At 38.1% G+C, this 22,420-nt stretch overlaps 1 protein-coding gene across 7 annotated transcripts in view; it reads right to left on the bottom strand.

Moving 5' to 3' along the window:
- Positions 1–22,420, bottom strand: part of IKZF2 (IKAROS family zinc finger 2) — a 145,875-nt gene that overhangs the window by 19,789 nt on the left and 103,666 nt on the right. The window lies entirely within an intron of this gene.

Here is a 22,420-nt window from a genome sequence, read left to right on the forward strand (position 1 = left end):
GGATTAACAATAACCACTGAAGCCCTAACACAGTTAGTTATACAATGATAGTAAGTAATATTTTCCAACACATTTCACATTCAGGAAGTAACTTATTTCCTAATAGCCAGAGAGCTGTATTTCAGTATACCTGGTAAAATACTGCGATGACCACAAAAACACACACAACAAAAACAACACTTTACAATATTGATCAAGAAGAAAAAAAAAAAAACACATGGATGGGAAGAGGCATGTTTTGATGTATGACTATTCACCTGGATATCACAGAGCACTCTGATTCTTGGTTTTGAATCGTAAGGAGAAAAACATATGCCCCCAGGTGGTCTGTGCCTAGGCCCTCAGGAGTAAAGGCTGTGAGTCAGGTCAGGAGCTCTCATTGACTCCCATAGGAGTTACTCTGTTTTGCCCACAGGACGCTCTTGTTCATGGCCAAATAGAGCATTCCTGAGTCCAGCCACCTTACGCACCAACGCTAGACACTGGTTATCAGTGGGGTTAAGATACTGTAACAAGGCCAGGTATTCATAGGTAGATAAAAGTGGCACTGTGCTGATTTTTGTTTTAAACAAAACAGATTGTATTTGAGATGCACATAAACTAAAATAAGTTGTTTCATTATTATACTTTTTTTTTTGGTAAACTACCTTAAATAAAAAAGAGTTTCAAAGGCATGATCACTCATTTCTAAAAATACTAGCCAATGTAACTTCTATTATTCAGAACCAAGGATTTCTGAGAAGTCGAAACCAGGTAGCTGTGTATGTCGTGAAGAATTGGTATCACTGTGTAAGAGTTATTTAAAAAATACAAGAAAACGCTTTCAGTAAAAAATATTTCATGCAAATAATACAAATACATGTGCATGTAATTATATTCTAAGACAAGGGGCTACACATAATAAAATGCCTTTGTTTGCTGTAACTGCTACTCAGCTTTGGGTTCTTTAGTGCTGCTTCTTTAGAAATAAGTGAGGGATTTGTACCAAGAAAATCCATCAAGCAATGAATACTTATTAAGCATATGCACTGAAATTAGTTGTCCACTGCAAACGAGTTCTGTCATCTTATTCTTCCTCTTTATTATTCCTATCGCACTGCATCCTATGATACCTGTGTTACTGTGAACATAACCTACTATACTTCCCCTTATTTATATAAGCAAATTTGATACCTTTTCAACTTAACTAAAATGTACTTCCCTTTTACTCCCCCTGGCTCACAATCCTCTATAAACTCCCAATACACCTGACAAGGAGAAAAAGATGACACTTTATACTGCTCTCAAGACTCACTTTATTACTCCCCTCATTTCTGAAGTCTACCCATTTGCTTTATTTCAGCCCCTCCCATTTTGTCCTGTGCTTTAAAACATCACTCTCTAGCCGGTTTGGCTCAGTGGACCAAAGAGTCCAGGGATCAATTTCAGTCAAGGGCACATACATCAGTTGCAGGCTCCTCCCCGGTCCAGGCCTTGGTCAGAGTGTGTGCAGGAGGCAACCAATTGATGTATTTCTCTCACATGGATATTTCTCTCTGTCTTTCCCTTTCTCTTCCACTCTCCCTAAAAATCAATGGAAAAACATCCTTGGGTGAAGATTAAAAAAACATAACTAAAACATCACTCTTGCCCGGCCAGCATGGCTCAGTGGTTGAGCATAGACTGATGAACCAGGAGGTCATGGTTCGATTCCTGGTCAGGATATATGCCCAGGTTGCGGGCTCGATCCCCAGTATGAGACGTGCCAGAGGCAGCTGTTCAATGATTCTCTCTAACCATTGATGCTTCTATCTCTCTCCCTCTCCCTTCTTCTCTGAAATCAACAGAGGTATATTTAAAAATAAATCAAACATCACTCATTCCTCTTCATCCCATCTTTGTTCTTGATGAGTCCAAGGAATTAGAGTAAACTTTTCTAAAAACAGTAACCCCACATTTCCTAATTCTTCAACTACACCCCACTCCAGCAATCCCCATACCGGGTGACACGTTGGACTTTGACAGCTCATAACTATTTTGCTTTGGAAATGCTCCACTTTCCCCCTCTCATTTACTACGCATTGATGAAGAGCTTACTGTGCACCAACACTGTGATGAGGCTGGGTTGTAAAATGGAAAACAAATCTCAAGGTGGCTATCCTCATGCAACTGACAGCTGGCTGAGGGAGGCGGGCATTTAGGAAATACACAGTGTATTACAAATTGTGGTAGACTCTGCAGAACAAGAGAATGCTGTGCTGGTCTAACATAAGGAACTTAATTTAGTCTGTGAAGGCTGAGGAGGGAGGTCTCCTGAGGCAGGAGCATTCAGGCTGATAACTGAAGAATAAGCAGCAGCTAGATAATGGGGGGGAGAGGGTGGAGTGGAGGAGAGGCAGTGTTTCAGAATGTCCCGGAACTGCCTTCATCTCTTTCTATTTGCTCTCACATTCTTAGCGCCTTCAAAGTCTAGATCATGTCCTTACAGGTCTTTTGAACACTATTTTCAAACATCATTAACCATCCCGGCCAAATCTAATGGCACGACTACCTCCACAAGACCATATCCTGTCATCTCTTTGATATTTCTTAAAAATCAAGTCCATAAAAACATTTTTAATATTTATTCTCTACACATGATGAGTTTATCTGTGCAATGCTTACTTACAAACTTATGAATTAATATGTAAGCATGTGTACTCATTGAAGAGGACCAGTATTTTGCTACTTTCATTTTTATAAATATTATTATATATGCTCCCCATCTGTAACATCTTCATTCTGTTATTACTGAAGCATTTTAAAAAGTCATCAATAGCCTGAATCACTAAGTAGAGGGGACTTGAATCAATCCTAAATCTGACTAATTTCTTGGTCCTTATAAACTTGTGTGTGTCTTGAATCTCCTGTTTTATTCAGCGTCTGGGATCAGATGCTGTGGGCTTCTCAACCTCTTCCTTCTGGCTGTCCCCCAAAATGTATACACACAGTTTGAATAATTATAAAGGTAGTGTTTATTAAAGTACCTTTCATTTTCAAAATTGAGCTATCAGCTATTAAAGTGCGTAAACATATTTTGGGGACACCCTGGATATGTACCTCTAGATTTTGTATCTAGTCTCTTTTCCCTCTAGATCAAACCCTCGTTTCTATGAAACATCCAAATTATGCCTAGAATAATTTCCCATAGTTGTAAGCTCCTACTTGTCATTTAAACTTTTTAAAGAATGACCTTGGTGACCCCAAAGACATAGTTCTCTCCTCTGTGTTTTCACAGCATTTTGTTCATGCTCTGTTGATACATATGCTAATTGCTTTGTAATTATCCATTGGGCAACTATTTATTTCCCTGATCCAGACAATGAGCTCTGTCATAGGCACAGGGGCCATGTTTTACCCAATTGTGAACTGACAGTGCTTAGGACAGTTATTAAACATAGGAGATACTCAATATGTATTTGCTGAGTGACTGCACTTGAAACTCCAAATACCTTCCAAGTACTGCCTCATGCATATTCCTCTGAAATCTAAAATGCAACATATCCATTTTAGAATTGTCTTTATTGATGTATAAATAAAAGTAAAAATTTACATAAAATAAAATCCACCCACTTGAAGTGTATTTTCAAGGAGTTTAGAGTGTATAGTTGTGTAACCACAACTAAAATAGAGAACATTTCTATCACTCTGAAAAAATCTCTCTTGCTCCTTTGCACCATTTCCCTTCCCCACACTCAATCCATGGCAACCACAGCTCTGCTTCTGTCACTACGGTTTTGCCTTTTAAGGATTTCACATAAACCGAATCAGGCAGCATGTAGTATTTTGTGTTTGGCTTGTTTCACTCAACATAATGATTTTGAGATTCATCTATGGTGTTGCATGTATTGATAGTTGGCTACTTTTTTATTGCTGAGCAGTATTTCATCCTATGAATATACCACAGTTTGCTTATTTATTCATTAGCTTGGGCTGACTCTTGTTTATAGCTATTAGGAATAAAGCTTCCACTAACATTTGCAGGCAAGCCTGTGTTTTCATTTCTTTCAATTGCTGGGTCATATGGTAGGTATCTGATTAACTTCATAAGAAACTGCCTGTTTTCCAAAATGGCTATATCACTGTGCATCTCCTCAAGCAATATGTATATTAGAGTTAATAATATTCCAACATGGTATTGCCAATCTTTGTATTTTATTTTACCTGTTCCAGTGGGTATATAGTGGTACATAAGAGTGTTTTTGTGTTGTCCTAATATCTCATGAGACTAGTCTTTTGCCATTCACATTTCACATATTTTATTTGGTGAATTATCTGTTCCAATCTTTTGCCTTTTTTACTATGCTATTTCTAATTTTATTATTAAGTTGCAAGAGTTCTTTACGTATTCTACATACAATTCTTTCATTAGGTATATGCTTTGCAAATATTTTCTGTAAGTGTGTTTTGCTTTTTTATTTTTGAGTTTCTGTTTTAATTTTGAATAAGTCCAATTTATCAGTATTTTCTTCAGTGTTTTGTGTTTCTTTGTGCTCTATTCAAGAGATCTTTGACTAACCAAATGTCAGAATAATTTCCTCCTTTGTTTTCTTCTAGAAGTTGTATGTTTAGCTCTTATATTTAGGTCTCTGACTCATTTCAACTTAATTTTTGTATATGATGTAACGTAAAACCGACTGTTCTAGCTCCTTTTATAAAAATTAGCTTTTTTTTCTTTAAATTATCTCAGTACCTTTGTTGAAAATCAATTGATCATATATTTTTGCATATATTTCTGGACTCTCCATCCCATTCCATTAATCTCTATGTGTATTCTTTACCACAAAGTAGGTCTTACAGTTAGTACTCGTAATGTAGTCATCCAACTCTGGTTTTTGTTTATTTTTTTTTCCAAAATTATTTTGGCTATTTTAGGTCTTTTGTACTTCCAAACTGTTTTTTTGAATCAGTTATTCAATTTCTACAAAAATGGCTGCTAGGATTTTTATTGGGATTACATTGAACCAATAGGCCAAAATTCAGGAGAATTAACATCTTAATAGTACTGAATTATTTAAACAATGATCATGCTATTATTACAACATTTATTTAGGTCTTCTTTAATTTCTCTCAGCAGTTTTAAAACTTTTCTTGCATATACTGAAATAAATAAAGCTATTCAGAGTATTTCTATTTGAGGGACCATCAATGATTTCTATGCTTCAATGAATTCCTGTAGTATACTTCCAATGGTTATAGGTGTTTTAGTGAAGCCCGGTTCGTTTCTGATATTGGTAAACTGAGTGTTCCCTATTAGTATTGATTAATCCTGTCTAGAGGTTTATCCATTTTATTGATCTTTTCACAGATTCAGTCTTTGATTTCATTGTGTTTTTTTCTATTATTTTGTCTTCTCTTTATTGACCTCAGCCTTTATCATTCTGATTTTATACACTCTAGATTAAATTTGCTTTCCTTTTGTAATTTCTTAAGAAGGGAGCTTAGTTAATTAGTTTGAGATCTCTCTGTTTTTCTAATATAAACAATACTATACATTTCTATCCAAATACCACTTCTATTTTCATGTTCATGTTTTCCTTTATAGTCTTAAACATATGGAGTGTATTTACAATAGCTGTTTTATCAACTTTGTCTGCTATTTTCATCATTTAGTAATTTCTAGGTCTGCTTCTATTGATTTTTCTGCTGATTATGGGTAATATTTTCCACCTTCTTTGCATAGTTGTTAATTTTTAAATGAGATTCTGGATATTGAGAATTTTACTTCAGTGGGTTCTAAATTTCTTTAATTTGTTGTAGCTCTTTAAAGTGTATTTTTTCCTGCTATGCTGTTATATTTCTTGCAATCATTTTGATCCTTTTGATATTTGCTTTTATGCTTTAAGACAATCCAGAGCATGCTTTAATATAAAGGCTAATTTAGCCTCAGAACTAAGATAATAACCTTCTGAAGACTTTACTCAATGCCCTACATGTTACAAAATCTTTCCATACTGGCTGGTGATAATTAACTATTCCTAGTCCTGCCTAAAGTCCAGGAATTGTTTGACCTTATGCTTTCTGTTGTTCCTTTTCCTAAGCAGTTTCCTCATACATGTAAGTACATAAGTGTTTTGTGAAAGATTTAAGGGGCACTCTGCAAAACTCCAGAGCTTTTTCTGTGCAGCTACTTCCTGTCTGATACTCTGCCTCCCACACTGTAAGCATATAGGTCTCCCTGGATTCCTCAATTCAGCAAAACTGCCTGTTCTATTTGGGTTTGCTGGTCCTGAACTGCGGCCTGGACACTGGCTTCCAGAAGGAAGTTGGGGGTAATCATAGAACTCACCAGCTTTGCTTTCTTCTCTCATGGGTCACAGTCCTACAGTGGCTATTGTTCAACGTCTAAATGTCACTGAATATACTTTGGTATTCTAGTTGTTCAAGGCAGGAGGGTTAATCTGATCCCAAATATTTCATTATGATTGGAAGCAAAAGCCATATTTTTTAATTATTTAATACCAAGAAAGTCACACTAACTTTGTAAGTACCCACACAGTTCAGGTAACTGAAATAAAGTTTCTTAAAAATATAATTCTAAGAATATGTAACACTAAAGACTCTATGACATAGAAGATCAGGGTCAGTGTTCCCAATTATCTCAAAGTTAACTTACAGTCTTTTCTTTGACATATTGTACCTCACAAAATCCAACACCTGTACCTCACAAAAAAAGGAAGAACTACCAGTATAATCTGTCAGCGATGTAGTTGCAGATTGCTGACCTGAGTACTGAATTGTACATTGAAAATGATGTAAAGAAAATGTGACAATCCTGAAGACTATTAAATTAAAAAGATTTGCCAGCATTAACTAGGATTATCTCCATCCGTCATTATAAGGAATTAAAAAATAAGAAATACCTGCCCCTATACTCCTAAGAACTCCACATACCTACCCAAAAGGAAAAATAAATTTAAAAAGCCATAAATAATTTTAAAGTAGGAATGTTTACCATAAATTCATAGGGAGTTATGAAGATAAATAGCACAACCAAGTCTTGTTCACTTATGTTTCCTTGAAATATGTGACTTCAAGAGTTATCCTAGTGAAACCTACAAAACAAATTACAATAGCACTAATATAGGTGGTAAAGGTTTTATTCTTTATATAGATATATAAAGCACATCTATATAAAGAAAATATATTACCATTTACATATTTACCATAACACATATAAAATCAGCAACTGAGCAGTATGCATATATCTATCACATTCATTTTCCTTTAATAACATTAAGTGCACTCACTTTCCTTTATATACTGTACTTACTAGAGGCCCAGTGCATGAAAATTCGTGCACTTGGGAGGCGGGGGTGGGGGGGGGTGGGCGGTCCCTCAGCCTGGCCTGTGCCCTCTCTGGGAGCGGGCCTAAGCCGCAGTCTGGCCTCCCTCTGCTGGAGCCCCTGCAAGTGGCCGACCCCATGCCCCGCCGCCACCACTGGCGGTGGCCTCCCTTTGAGGGAGGCAACCCAGGCAGGCCTATCTGAGGATGGTGCTGGCTGGTGAGCAGCCGGCCCCACCCTTCCCCCAAGACCCCTCCACAGCTGGTTGCTGCTGCCCCCCCGCCCCCCCACCAGTCACCGTCCCCTCCCTCTGCCCACTGGCATGTGCCTTGGTTGGCCTGGCGCCGCCTACTCGCCTGCCCCGCCTCCTGCCAACTGGTCCTTCTGCCATTCGGTCGATTTGCATATTACGCTTGTATTATATAGGATAATGCAAAAAATGGAAACTTGAATATCTGATAGTACTTGGCAGTTGCTTACAGAATTATAAACTAATCTGAAGAAAGATGAGCACTGAAATGTGTAAACGACATTTAACTTTTTGCTGTTTTTAGTACCCATAACTCATACTTTGTCTGAGTTAGTGGTCTGTTTTATTGTATGAACCCACTATACAATTTTGATGTTCTTGATCACTATTGTTATATTGCTGCCTCAAAGAAGGTTTTGCCAATTCATATTCACCCCATTAGCATTCATCACCTTCTAACATACCACACAATTTACTTATTATGTTTGCTGTTGATTGCCTGTCTCCCTTCATTAGAATGTGAGTTCCATAGAGCAAGATCTTTTTTCCTTCACTGCTATATCTCAAGTGCCTAGAAAAATGCCTGTCATGAAGATACTCAAGAAATATGTGTTGAATGAATAAATGTCACTTCATTACTAGAGCTTTTTCAGGCTTCTTCACCTGGTACCAAGAATTTTCAACTGGAAGAGGCCATCAACCATGTATGTTATGCCTACTTTCCAGGTGTGAGTGAAAAGAGCACTCTGAACTACATCTAATTTCACACAAAAAATACCCAAATGTATTATTTATTTTCTGTGATTCACAAACTTGGAAAATATGCATGAGCTGACCTTACAGAAATGAGAACAGCTCAGTGATTTCCTTCCCTTTCCTACTATGGAATTTTTTTAGAACAAGTACATTATACCATAAGACTCTCCTCATTCAATTAATCAACAATTTTTTTTATTACCGAATACGTGCCAAGCACCATTCAAGGAGTTGGAGAATACATTAATAAGACAGAGGAGGCCCCCATCTCGTGGAGCTTACAATAGAATGGCGGGGGTTGGAGGGTGACAGGGTAGAGACAAACAACAGATGCATGAACAAGAAGCCAAGAAAACCGCAGGTTCGGATGGAAGTTTTTAAAAATATATATTTTTATTGATTTCAGAGAGAAAGGGAGAGGGAGAGAGATAGAAACATCAATGATGAGAGAGAATCACTGATAGGCTGCCTCCCGCACGCCCCCTACTGGAGATTGAGCCTGCAACCCGGGCATGTGTCCTTGACTGGAATTGAACCTGGTACCCTTCAGTCTGCAGGCCGACACTCTATCTATTGAACCAAACCGGCCAGGGCTCGGATGGAAGCTTTACATGACCTTATGATAGGGCCAGGAAGCCCTAGCCAGCTTGGCTCAGTGGATAGAGCATCAGCCTATAAATTGAAGGGTCCCAGGTCCGATTTTGGTCAAGGGCATATATCTCAGTTGCAGGCTCAATCCCCAGCCCTGGTCAGGGTGCATGCAAGAGGCAACCAACTGATTTGTCTCTCTTACATGGATGTTTCTCTCTCTGTCTCTCCTTTTCCCTTCCACTCTCTCTAAAAACATCAATGGAAAATATCCTCTAGTGAGGATAAAAAAAAAAAGAGCCAGGAAAATAGTAACAGAGAATGGTTTATAGAAGGCCACTATCTCCAAGGAAATGGTAGTTTAACGCAAATATCTGAAGGATAAGGAGGTAATCATGCCAAACTCTGGGGAAAGAGCTGAAGGGAAAGACTTCTAGGATCATCAGTGCAAGATCCCAAGAGTTGGCAAAGAATAAAAGAACCTGTGTGGCAAAGAAGAGTGAGGGTAGAGTGGTATATGACTGGATAGGTGGGCAGAACTTCCATTGGCCATGATAAACAGTTCGATTTTTTTTTCATTAGAATGATGGAAAGCCATTAAGATATTTTAAGTGGAGGAACCATATTTTATTTATTTATTTATTTATTTATTTATTTATTTATTTATCCTCACCTCAGGATATTTTTCCATTGCTTTTTAGAGAGAGTGGAAGAGAGAGGGAAAGACAGAGAGAAATATGGATGTGAGACAAACACATCGATGGGTTGCCTCCTGCACGTGCCCTGACCAGGGCCCAGGCCAGGGAGGAGCCTGCAACTGAGGTACACATCCTTGACCAGAGTCGAACCCAGGACCCTTCCATCTGCAGGCTGACGTTTTATTCACTGAGCCAAAGCAGCTAGGGTGGAACCACATGTTTTAAAATGGGTTTTTAAATAACTTTCTGGCAGCTCTATAATGAATAAATTGGAAAGTAAGAGTATGGTGACTGACAGCACAGGCTATAGAGTCAGGCAAAGCGGAGTTTGTATCACAGCTTTTCCTGAGTATGTTGGAAAATGTACATAATACACATATATAGTTATAACAGAAAGTTTTACTCTATCAGAGCGTAATTTTTAAAAAGTACTCTCACAAGGGTAATTTATACTATTCTTTTTAGTTTTTATTTTATTCTAAATTTCTATATGTGATCAAGCACTGTGGAACATTTGTATATTTGTGCATGATATGATCTTTAGTTTTATTATGCTGAGCACTTGTGTGTGTGTTTAAAATCTAATCCAAATAATACATTGTTGGCACAATATAAACAAAAAAATAAGGTGAAAATATAATAACCTTAATAAGATAAAGCTTTATATACAGGACCACACACATAATATTTAAAACTCTAGGTTGTGGGGATATTAGTTAGCACTTTCCTCTTTAAATTTGCTTTAAAAATAGTGCTTGTCACAGAATAAGAGACTATTAAGTGTTAGCCATTAACTTTTATTTTTATAATGAATTGAGATTTATCCTCTACTAGAAAATACATATAACCACCACTGACCTCCACTAATATTAAAAAACTAACTTTCTAGTTAATGCAAACATGTTCAACTGAAAGCATCCACAGATTCATCATTCATTCAATTGATACAGCATAAGGGATGTTGATGCAAAATAGAATATAATAAGATCTCTTATTTCAAAATGCTGAATTTAGGCTCTTTCATTATCTATTTGCTTATTATCATCATATTTCTGCACAATGTAAAGGGATACCACTCTGATAGATGATATATACACCTTAAATAAAAATTTAATTTTCTCTCTATACATTTTATATTGTTACTAGAGGCCCGGTGCATGAAATCATGCAGGGGGGAGGTAGCAGGGGAGGGTCCCCTCAGCCCAGTCTGCACCCTCTCCAATCCAGGATCCCTCCCACAATCCTGGACCGCTGGCTTCTAATCGCTCACCTGCCTGCCTGCCTGGTTGCTCCTAACTGCCCCCCACCTCGGCTGGCCTGATCACCTCCAACTGGCCCCCCCCACGCCAGCCTGGTCACCCCACACAGCCTGCTGGTCAGTCGTTTGGTCATCCCTCACTAACCCCCTGCCGGCCTGGTTGCCCCACACAGCCTGCTTGTTCAGTCATTTGGTCATCCCTCACTAACCCCCCTGCTGGCCTGGTCGTAGGCAGCCATACTGTGAGGGTGTGAGGGTTAATTTGCATATTACCTCTTTATTATATAGGATAATGAATGATATTGGTTTTTATGTACCTCCTTTGTATGACTTTCTAATATTTGGGAGTTTACTTACAAGATCTGGCAAGATAGTACAGGTTGTGGATGAACAGGTTTCCTTGACTCACATACAAGGATCAAGTAGGGAAATAGAAGGAGGGTGGAGGTTAGTTTACCCCCATCCCCCACCACAAAAACCAGTGTGATGTGCCTTTTGGACACTAAGTGAGTAATGAAGTTGGCATGCTGCCCTTCCACTTCTGACCTAGAGTTTCAAAGAAGCCAGGCCCGCAGACTCAGCGATGTGAAAGGGAAAATGTGAACTGGCCACAAGTTCAGACTGTCCACCCCAACATCCATGTAGGGTGTAAAACAGTGACAGCCAACTTAGGAATGAGAACCATGTCTGCAGAAGACTGAGAAGGATGAGAAACAGGGCCATGATTCCTGCCCTTTTCTTTAGAACTCCTGAGAACAGGAAAAGGCAAGGAGGAAAGTTTCCAGCAGTAACCTGATCTAATGAATGTTGTTGCACCAAAGTGAAGAGCTGCATCGATGAATACACGCTACAGAAGAAAGGCTTATCTTCAATAACTCCTTCTAGAAATAAGTGTCTGAAATTTAAAGGAGTTTGACTATTGTTATTTGAAAAAATTCCATTTAAAATATACTACCGTATGCTATTTTAAATTTTTATTTTATTTTTTAAATAAGGAACATAGGGTAGACTGTAAACTGATTATTTGTTTGGAAAAAATAAAGTGCTCTACTGGGCCCTGATTGGTTTGGCTCAGTGGATAGAGTGTCGGCCTGCGGCCTGCGGACTCATTGGGTCCCAGGTTCGATTCCGGTCAAGGGCATGTACCTTGGTTGCGGGCACATACCCAGTAGGGAGTGTGCAGGAGGCAGCTGATCGGTGTTTCTCTCTCATCGATGTTTCTGACTCTCTATCCCTCTCCCTTCCTCTCTGTAAAAAAATCAATAAAATATATTACAAAAACAAAAGTGCTCTACTGGGTGCAAATCCCATGTTTTACCTGTTGACCTGACTGACAGTGGCTCTTCCCTCCTGATCACCGTCCAATGGCAGGGCCTTAAGTGTAAGCTTTAAGAGTCAGGAATGAAGATACTAATTCCATCTCCTCTCTTCGGTATTTATTGCAAAGCATATAGAGAAGGCACCATGGGCATCTATTGGGACTCAAGGGGGAAATCAGCATAGCACAGTTATGTAAATCATGTGTGCAACTGACACAGCTTGTGTAATTATCAGTGTAATCCAGGAAGCAAAGGAGGGGGTAGAGGGTGAAGCAAGTTCACACTTGGGAGATCATCCAGAAAGTGGGCCAGGTGCCAGGTCTACAATCAGGTGAGAACAGTTCCTTCCCCTGGGAAGCATACACTTAATGCACCATCGCTATCATGAATGAGTTGCACTAGATTCAACTTCTGAACCTGCATCATATAATCCAGTATGTCTATCAATATATACTGGCCCATGAATTAGTTATTTTTTAAGTGGATCTCTTTGGCAAATCTGGTAGAAAAGTCAAGGTGATCCGGTTTTAAAATACTATCAATATGAATATAACTGATGATAATCTTTTGGCCAAATACCTAATTTTCAGACACTGTTTTTGCTCCCCACCCATTTCACAAAATAACCAGTACTGTTAGTGTCTAGAACCTGTAGTAATTTCACGTTATACAAATAATTTTGTATTTAATATAAACTAAAGGTACTTTTTATGTACTTTTTTTTTTTCAGGCCATCTCCTTAAAAAATAAAGTGAAGTAATAGTGAAGTGAACCTTGAAGGACTGGGGGGAAAATCTATGAGAAAGATGAAAGAGTAGAAGGCAAAAGTAGAGAAAAGAAGGAAGATAATTTAAATAAAACCAGATGGAAAGAGGGGGTGTTAGGAAAGAAGAGTGAGTGATTACAAATGCTCCATGCACTTTAGAACACCTTTTAGTTTAATGGAATTCCTGATCAGCAACAGTCAGCAACTTCAGGAAGCAATGTAGCTGTGGTAGTGAATCCTTTAGTAAGAAGCCACAGTATATTTGAGGGTACTTCATTCTCATGAGGAATTAACAGACTTGCCCATATGAGACTTAAAACTAGAATATGTGACATTAAATCGCTTCTTTAACAATGCAGTCAAAGGTTTGTCCTACCTCAATCCAGGTTAGATGCTACTTTTAACTTTATTTTCAAGAAATTTGAATATGAGGAGAAAGCTATCTCTTCTTACTGGCTTCCTTAGGAGCATGTAGTTTATACTTTTAAAATGCCTGTTGGTTGGTTTAACATTCTACTAGAGGTGAACATCCACGTATATTCAAGAGGAGGTGAGTCACAATATTTTATTTTATGGGTAAGGGCATAACTGAACAAGGCAACTAGAGTTTAAAATAAAATGGAAACTTCTAAGTGAGTTTGCAGCAGTGCCCTGTTTAACTGACACATTTTTAAAAGAATCAATATTAGCAACAAATATAAGCAATCAATATCTCTGGGCTCTTTTTTTATGGATAAAATAAAGTCCTTGGAATTATAGGGTCTTGAAAAATAAAAAGGGAGTCCTTATAAAGAGAACTAAAAATGTACAACGAGGAGAGAGTTGTTGTTTTAACAGATGGACATTTACGTGGTACATCTGGTCCAGTCCCTTTTTTATAGGACAAAATAGCTTTAAACCAACAATAAGACATAAAGAACAAACTTCTTAAGCTGAAAACTATCAAAACACTGAACAGGTTATAAAGCAGTATTGTAAAATTCAACATTCCTGAGGTGTTTGAAAATAAACTAGATATTTGTTCAGAAATGTAGACTTAGTGACCCTAAGTCAAGAAAGTTCCTCAAAGAGCTATTACTCCAGAGTTTTCTGATACATACAGTCCCGCACAGCATGATGTTTCAGTCAATGATGGACCACATGTATGATGTAAGATTATAATGGAGTTGAAAAATTCCAATCACCTAGTGATGTCGTAGCCACTGTAATTTTGCAGTGCAGTGCATTCCTCACAGGTCTGATGTGGTGTAAATGAGCCTGTGCTGCCAGTGGTATAAAAGGATGCACATGAAGTTACAGAGGTAGGCTATACCTTCTAGGTTTGTGGAAGTGCACTCTGTGATGTTTGCACAACTCAATGGCCTAACAACACATTTCTCAGGATGCATCCCTTGTTGTTAAGTGGCACAAGACTGTATAAGATAAACAATTTTTACAAAGTATTTACTTTTAAGTGACATAACCAAATAAAAAATTATATCATGTACCGGTTTCATGGAAAGCAAAGGTTTTACTTTGAATTTTATAGAAAATCTTATTAAAAACATGAAGTAATTCTTATTTTCTTAAAATGAGATGAACAAAAAAGATATATATGAAAAAATTCCTGAACTGATCTGCTTATGCAAGGATATTTTATTTATATATTAGAGGCCTGGTGCATGAAACTTGTGCACTCGAGGGGGTCTCTCAGCCCGGCCTGCACCCTCTCTCAGTCCAGGAGCCCTCGGGAGGTGTCCCACTGATGGCTCTGCACTCGCCAGCCGTGAGCCCAGCTCAGGGCTTCTAGCTGAGAAGCGCTCCCCCTGTGGGACTGCACTGACCACCAGGGGGCAACTCCTGATTTGATCGTCTGCCCCCTGGTGGTCAGTGTGCGTCATACGGACTGGTTGTTCCGCCATTCGGTTGATTTGCATATTAGCCTTTTATTATATAGGATCTTGGTACAATATATTAGTGTTAAAACAAACAAACATCTTAAAAATATGCAAGTGTTAAGGAATATTTGCTTTTTGTTGAATATGAGACAATGAACAAATTTCTTTGAAACAAACATTAGGACTTTTCAATTTTAAATGTTTCTAAAAGATTTCATTTTTATGCAATACATACTTTTTTATAATAATCTGAATCCAGTACAACCCAATGATAACAAATGAGTTTTAGATATGACATAACAACATTTGAGACGGTGTGAGAAACATACTTACTGTTTCTTTTTATAATGTATACAAAGGAATTTATAACTCATGTATATCATGTACGTTTCCATATATTAAAAATACATACTCGTCTATGCTGTTTAACTATTTAATTTAGGCACAGCATTAGTGTATGTGAGAAAAACCTGAAATGCTAATTAGGAAGAAATATTCAATTCTGTTCTTCCTAGATTTAAAAGATAAGGGGTATGTTAATATTACTTTGATTAATAGGAGTCCAGGGCTGCATGGAAAAACCATGTCCCCAGTGCATTGCGTATAATGAAGACAAAAGGAATACCATATCATATGAAGCAAACTAATCAAACTTATAGGAATGAAAAGAACTATAATCACTTGTTAAACTAAAAATCCAAGAGACAAAACTTATTGAAAATCATTTTTAGCAGACACACTATGCTAGGTTACAAATTTATATAAAGCAAATTAGATGATTTGTGTTGTAAATCTTAAGATTAAGGAATAGTTTAAACTAGATACTAATACCTTTTACTTTCTCACAGCCTTATATAATGTACAAAGTTGGGGAATGTTTATAAAAGTGTAGTTTATTTTCTCACCAGACTAAAATTCTCCAGCAGATATACTATTGATGATACATTTCAATTCTTTATTTCTCTTGCCTTTCCCTCTCCTCCCACTCCCTCTTAAAATGTCATTTAAATTTCACATGTAAAAAGATATTTTTACCTCTTTCTCAGCCACTTATTTTGTTTTGAGTGTGGCAAAGGGGCAAAGTAGAAAGAGGGTTGCGATTTCTAGATATATTTAATTTAGCCAACACAATTTCAATAAAATAAAGGAATTCTAATACAATGCTAAGCATCAAGACAAATAAATAACTCTAAATAACCCATAATAAATGAAAATACTTTAAAAATCAAATACTGATGATCACCGTACAAATAAAACCTAGATTGTATCATTTTACATTTTTTACTTCCTGAATGGGAAATATTACAGGATTAAGATACAGCAGTGCCATAACCAAAGCCAGAAAGGTTACGATATCTTCCGTCATCATAGTAAAGAAATGGGGAATAAAATATAGGAGTTGTTGACAGGAATTATCTGCTACTGAAAAAACATCTGGTATTGGTTTGATATATTTCCAGAAATAATAAAATTATACTCTTAAAAAAATATTGCTAGAAAACAAACTTGTCCATGGCAAATACTGGTAAATACTATCAAAGATTTTTTTTTTTTTTTTTTGCTCTTTAAAGGCCTCTGCTGCTTTATTTGGAAAACTGGGCATCCTTTCAAAATTTAAAAATGGTATCAATGAAAATCTAAAACATGCAAACAGCCTAAGTAATCAGGACTTGTACACTTAAACCCATTTTCTATGAGAGGAGGAAAATTCAACACTGTTTGATACTTCTGCTGGTTTTCAGCAAGACAAAGGGAGCTTTAAACACTTATTAAAAGGGACTATATTTTGAGTGAACAAACTATCTGGAACCACAAGTGAAAAACCAGAAACTCTCTGTATCAAGGATCTCTCTTAGATTTAGGTTAGCAGATAGTAGCAGAGAAATCATATTTGCCCTGGGAAGATCATCTGAAAACATCGACTTATTCCATGTAAAGCAAATTTATTTTAAAAGTTAAACTACAGCAAATAAAAAAGTGGGGCATGGGGACTACTCGCTTTAAGGTTTGCTCACAGAGACTGATCAGCAAAGTCATGGGGGAAAAGATAACACTTTGTATTTAGCTTCATATAATATTAGTAGCACAGGGAGACTGAAGATTAAATTGAGTGATTTGTCAAAGTCACAGAGCTCATTTGCAGCGAGCCCATTCTACAACCTAGAAGTCAACATCTTGACTTCCAGATAGTATTCTTTTTTCTTTACCATTTGAATTGATTCAATCGAGTTAGAGTTTTAGAGAATAAACATGGAGCTGTTATTTATCCTGTAGCATAAAGTTCAGAGTTTGGAGTGTGAATCCAGGCTCTGCCTGCATGACCTGTGAAACAGGAGTAGTGATAGTGAGAATCTCTCTTGACTGATGTCTCTCCATGCCCTTTGAGAAGCACACAGATGGGGGGCCTGAGACACTGACTTCCTAATACTCAGCGGCACCTCTCTGGTGTGCCCACATATATACTTCTGGCAGTTGAACTGGATATTAAGGGTTGGTCATGATTCTACCCACACCTATTCATGCCAGCTGAATCTGTTATTATAATTATGTTAATTATTAAAATATCCATATTCTGATAAAATAAGTATAAAAAGAAAGTTCTTTATATAAAAACTAATTTTATCACTTTAGAAAAATTCAATAAAGGTGAGTTGATAAAAACAAATACTAAAGACTTGGAGGTGGGCAAAGATAATAAAAACATTATACAGTATGTCATATACTAGTATTTTTTCTAAGTTTTTTTCATTGTTAAACTGAGAAGTATAAAATCTTACAAAAACTTAAGTGCCCACCAACTCTGGGCTCATTGAAACCAACCTACCAGATGGAAGTTTTCAAATCTAAAATACAGGTTACATAGAACACAGTAGCTAAATAAAACAAAACAATGAACCAGCAAACAGTCATTGCCCATAGTGAGGGGGGTGGAGCAAAATACCTTCTACTACTAATAATATTCACAAAAAGTTAAAATCATTACATTACACTTAGTACCCTATACTAGCTATTTTAAGCACTCGTTCTTAAAGTTTAGTCAATCTGTGGCATATTGATTTGCCTCCATAGCCATTTTCACTCTTCTTTGCTCTGCTCTGCTCCTACAGAAAGCTAATTTCTATTGGATCCTTCAATGGGATCCTTTGTCCTCTGGCTTTTGTTTAGGGTCAGTTAATGTGAGGCACCAGCAAGAGTTAATGTGGAAAGAGTGAGGTCAAGGTGTTTATTCCTCAGTCACAGGTTAACAGATGTGCACTCCCCTACTGAAGGTCAGTGTTCACAACGTGTCCTACCTCGCTTCATTCCAGTGACCTCTCTATTCCCTTGCCTCTTCAGATGTGGGGCTGCTATTTACTTCTTGCTATTGCTAGCCTCTGAGCGCGTCAATCATCCCTTGTTGGTTTCCTTTACGCCTAACCAATTCTCTTGTAAAAATTAGTCCTTTCAAGGGATGTCTCCAGATTTTTCCCATTTGAGTGTCTCCCTGCTTTGCTGTCAGAACCCTGATTGATAGCTTTAGGGAGCAGGAGTGGCCCAAGGCCAAAGTCCATCAAAATGACATTGTGCCAGTGGGTTGTTCATGTTTGAAGAGAACACGATGGTCTCCTTACCAGGGAAATAATAGAATCCTAGTAAGTCTAGGCATGTGTTGGCAGCATGATTACTCAGATTACCACTGGTGGTGGCATGGAATGCAGTGCAGAGGCCAGGCCAGGCATTAGGTGCTGTGGCCTCCATTTTCTGAAGTGTGAAGACTATAGTGTGGCATAACTACGATGACCCTAAGAAAAATATAGAGGAGAAAGAACAAAACGAAGGCCTTGACTGCTCAAATCAGACCAGAGGTAAAATATCAGAAAGTTTCTCAGTCAGCTCTAAGAGAGCCCATATTTACATAAGCCTCAGGGCAAATAAAGCTGCAGATCAACTCCAGAATCTGATTTGAAAGCTTATGGAATTGCCATGCTAAATAAAATGGGTAAAACCAATATCACTGGTCTTGGTAATGGGGTACTGATGAGGAAAGGGTGGAACAGGGGATGGTATTATCTGATCAAATACTGAAGGACTTGCTCCTATTACCTCTCATTGACCCCAGGCTCACAACAAGTTAGATCCTAATATAGCCAAAAACCAAGGCCTGATCCATAAGGTGATGGCCTATACACTGAAGATTTAGGAAACTTTGCTGATTTGTATCAGCAGCAGTCTAGCCAGCATGTAAGGGAATGTAATGGATTGATTCTAAGGGTTTTATACCAAGAAGGTAAACTAAGATGCTAGATCAGGCCAAACTGATCAATAGATGAGCATTCATCTGGGATTTGGGATTTAGCATATTGCCTTGAGCAGGTGGGAGTGACTAATTAATTGATCCTTGATTCAATGATGGCTTACATAGAAAAAAAGTTGAAATGCCAAAATTTTCCTGGCAGAGCAAAGTGGAAGAAGTTCAAAAGCTCAAGTCAGTAAGAATATTGAAAAGGATCTATTATGAATCATCCTGTTCAGCCTGTCCTTTACCGTAGCCCTGGAGGGGCATGTGGGACACTCCCTTCACCAAATAATTACCTGGGTGAGCCAAGAACCTGCGTGTGTGAAAAGCTGGATGGTAACTGTCTTCTCTGGCTGGAGAGAACAGCAATAGATGTACAAATAGGTCTGGGCACCCTGAGTTAAATGTACAGGGGTGGGCAAATGTAGGCTTACAGTTGTTCAGATGGAATGAGACACCCAGATTCTGATTATTACCACAGCTTTATTAACTGTTTCCCATACTCACAACTGTAAACCTACTTTTGCCAACCCCTGTATTTTATTTAAGCAGAACTATTTCAGCATGTGGCACCAGCATATTGAGGTGTTTAATAGCCATGTGTGGCTAGTGGCTACCACATCGGAGAGCATAGCCCCGAGAACTACCACATCTCCCAAGATACTAGCAGTCACTGAAACTGAAAGACTGGGGTGGCGGTCCCTACCCCATCCCCCTGGAAGCTGTGTTTTTAGGCTAATGTGAGACCTAGATGGTTCTGTGGGTGAATGCAGACTTAATCACCTCATGAATGCCAACGGCAAGTGCATTTCTAGGTGCATTATCTTCACTGGATCACATTAAAATAGCCCCTGACACCAGGTATGAAGGTATGAACCATTTTTAAAAAAAATAATTCCTTATCAACAAAGATAATCAGAAGCAGTTTGCCTTCACATTGCAGGAACAGCATACTTTCACTATCTTACCTGAAGGTTAGGTCAACTCTCCTCTCTTTGTCATAATATAGTCCAAAGAAATCTTGTCCATCTTGACATCCCACAGAACATCAAGCTGGAACATTACATTCATGGTATTATACTGATTGGACTTGATGAGCAGGAAGTAGTAAATACCTAAGATACCTGAATAAGATATATGCTAGAGGGTAGGAGATAATCTCCATGAAAAGTTCAGAGACTTGTAGCCTTGGAGAAATGGTACGGGCCCAGTGGTCTGGACGTGTTGAAATTGATCCTCTATAGCAAATGACAAATTGCTGCATCTTGCATGTGTCATCATGAAGAAGGCACAAACATGGTGCTCTCTTGGATTTTGGAAAAGTAAATTCCACATTGGATACGCTGCTCTGAGGCATGTACCAGGAATTCACGGGGCTGTAGGTGTTGAAAGAGGAACTGGGGCAGGAAAAGGATCTGCAGCATACCTCTGCTGTGATGAAAGCTGCCCTATACCTTTGGCTCCAAGCTCTAGCAATGCAATGATTTTTTGGAAATGGCTGTGGTTTTAAAACATCTCTGTCATTAGAAGTATAAGAGTACAGATCTTTTTTTTTTTAAAGTAAAGACATGCAATCTTGTACCAATAACTATTCTCATTTTAAGAACTCCTCCTATCTTAGTACTGGACTCTGTTTAAGACTGAGAGTACTGGGCCACCAGACTCTAAATGACTATGTGGCCCAAACTACAAAAAAATGAACTAGGTATTAGCTGACTCAATAATAACATTGAATCAGAGGTACATAAGAGCATTTCATTGTTAAATGAAACTGGGACCATGCAGGTTTGGGAAGCCAGGTGTATTTCATGAGCAATAGCTCAAGTGTCCCTGATACCTGCTACTACTGCTTCACAATCTCTCCTCAAGCCACATGTGTGACTTCATGGGGTGTCTTTAGTGCCAAGTAAAAATGGAGGGTGATACTGTGAATCTAGTTCATGAATGGAATGCATGGTATTTGGTATGAGTTGTGACCACTGTGTTACAGGCCCACTAAGGGGGGCTAGCCCTGAAATACCATAGTGACAGGATATTCCCCTCGCAGAATTTCAGACTGTGCACTTTGCATGGAAGGAGATACATCTGAGGTAATGATACATGGTACAATCACGGACTTGGAAGAACAAGACTGGAAAATTGGTGATAGAAGGTCTGGGGGAGAGTTGTGTGAATAAACCTCTCAGAATTGGTACCAAGTGTGATGACATGCCCTATGTGAATTCTCTCTAGAAGGTGTCCACTGTGGAGATGGCTTTTAGTAATCTGGACAAGAGTATCTGATGGGTGACCCAATCCAATCAGACAATCTATTCTGTGAATATTGGTTAGATTCTTTACCTAGCTACTCTTGTGCCTGTACAAAGTGGCAGGACCACCAGTGTTGTGAACTTCTAGAAATAAGGTTTGGGTCACCCATCAGATAATGAAACCTGTCCAGCCCAGGTGCTACAAAGAGGGTGAGGGGAAGATAGAATTGGTACTGGAAGAACACTATGATGAGCAACTTGAGCTTTCTGACCATTTAGAAACTTGGACTTTAGCAGTTTTGCTTCATGTTTCCTTTATTATGAAAAGCATTGGTGAAGACTAATATTTTAGAGTCCAATTGGAAGATGACTGAATTGATAATACCCCTTGATGATGCAGTAACATCACTCCAGTAAACTCTCTTTTATTCGCCAGTTTGAGTATGCTATATATTTATAGCTGCAAAAATCATGCCTTGATATAGCAATACCAACATGATTGTAGTTAGTAAAACCACAGTTTTGGTTTCTTTGGAACCTCAAAGTAGCAACATATTTATTTGTAAATATACAGTTTCACAGAAACAGCTTCAATTTATACACACAAACTTGACAATTACACAGAACCATGTACATAATGTTAAGGGTCTGGCCTGGCCAAAGCTAATGAGTGGCCTACTTCTGGAGTGACATCTTTCCCCCCCTTCACTTTATCACCCACCAACCAGGTGCATCAGATGGACCATGCCTAATTTGCATAAAGAAGCTAAGTGCAGATGCCCAGCTCAGTCTAACACAAAAACCAAGATGTCTTGACTTGTGAGACACCACCTACAGGGATAGAGCTGTTAAGAGAACAAACATGAAATCAAGGAAACAGGAATTGAGATGAATATCGAATGTCTCCCAGAGGTGTCCCCAGGCATCAAACCTTCTGAGAATATAGCACATGCCAGGTAAAGAAAATGTGTACACTAAACCACAGTATTAAAAGCAACACAATATTTATAAAGAATAAAACAGGTGTTTAAAATTATTTTTGCTTCAATTTCATGCAATAGATATGTGCACAAAAAGCT

Source organism: Cnephaeus nilssonii, assembly GCF_951640355.1.
Source record: "Cnephaeus nilssonii genome assembly, chromosome: 10".
Lineage (NCBI taxonomy): Eukaryota > Metazoa > Chordata > Mammalia > Chiroptera > Vespertilionidae > Cnephaeus > Cnephaeus nilssonii.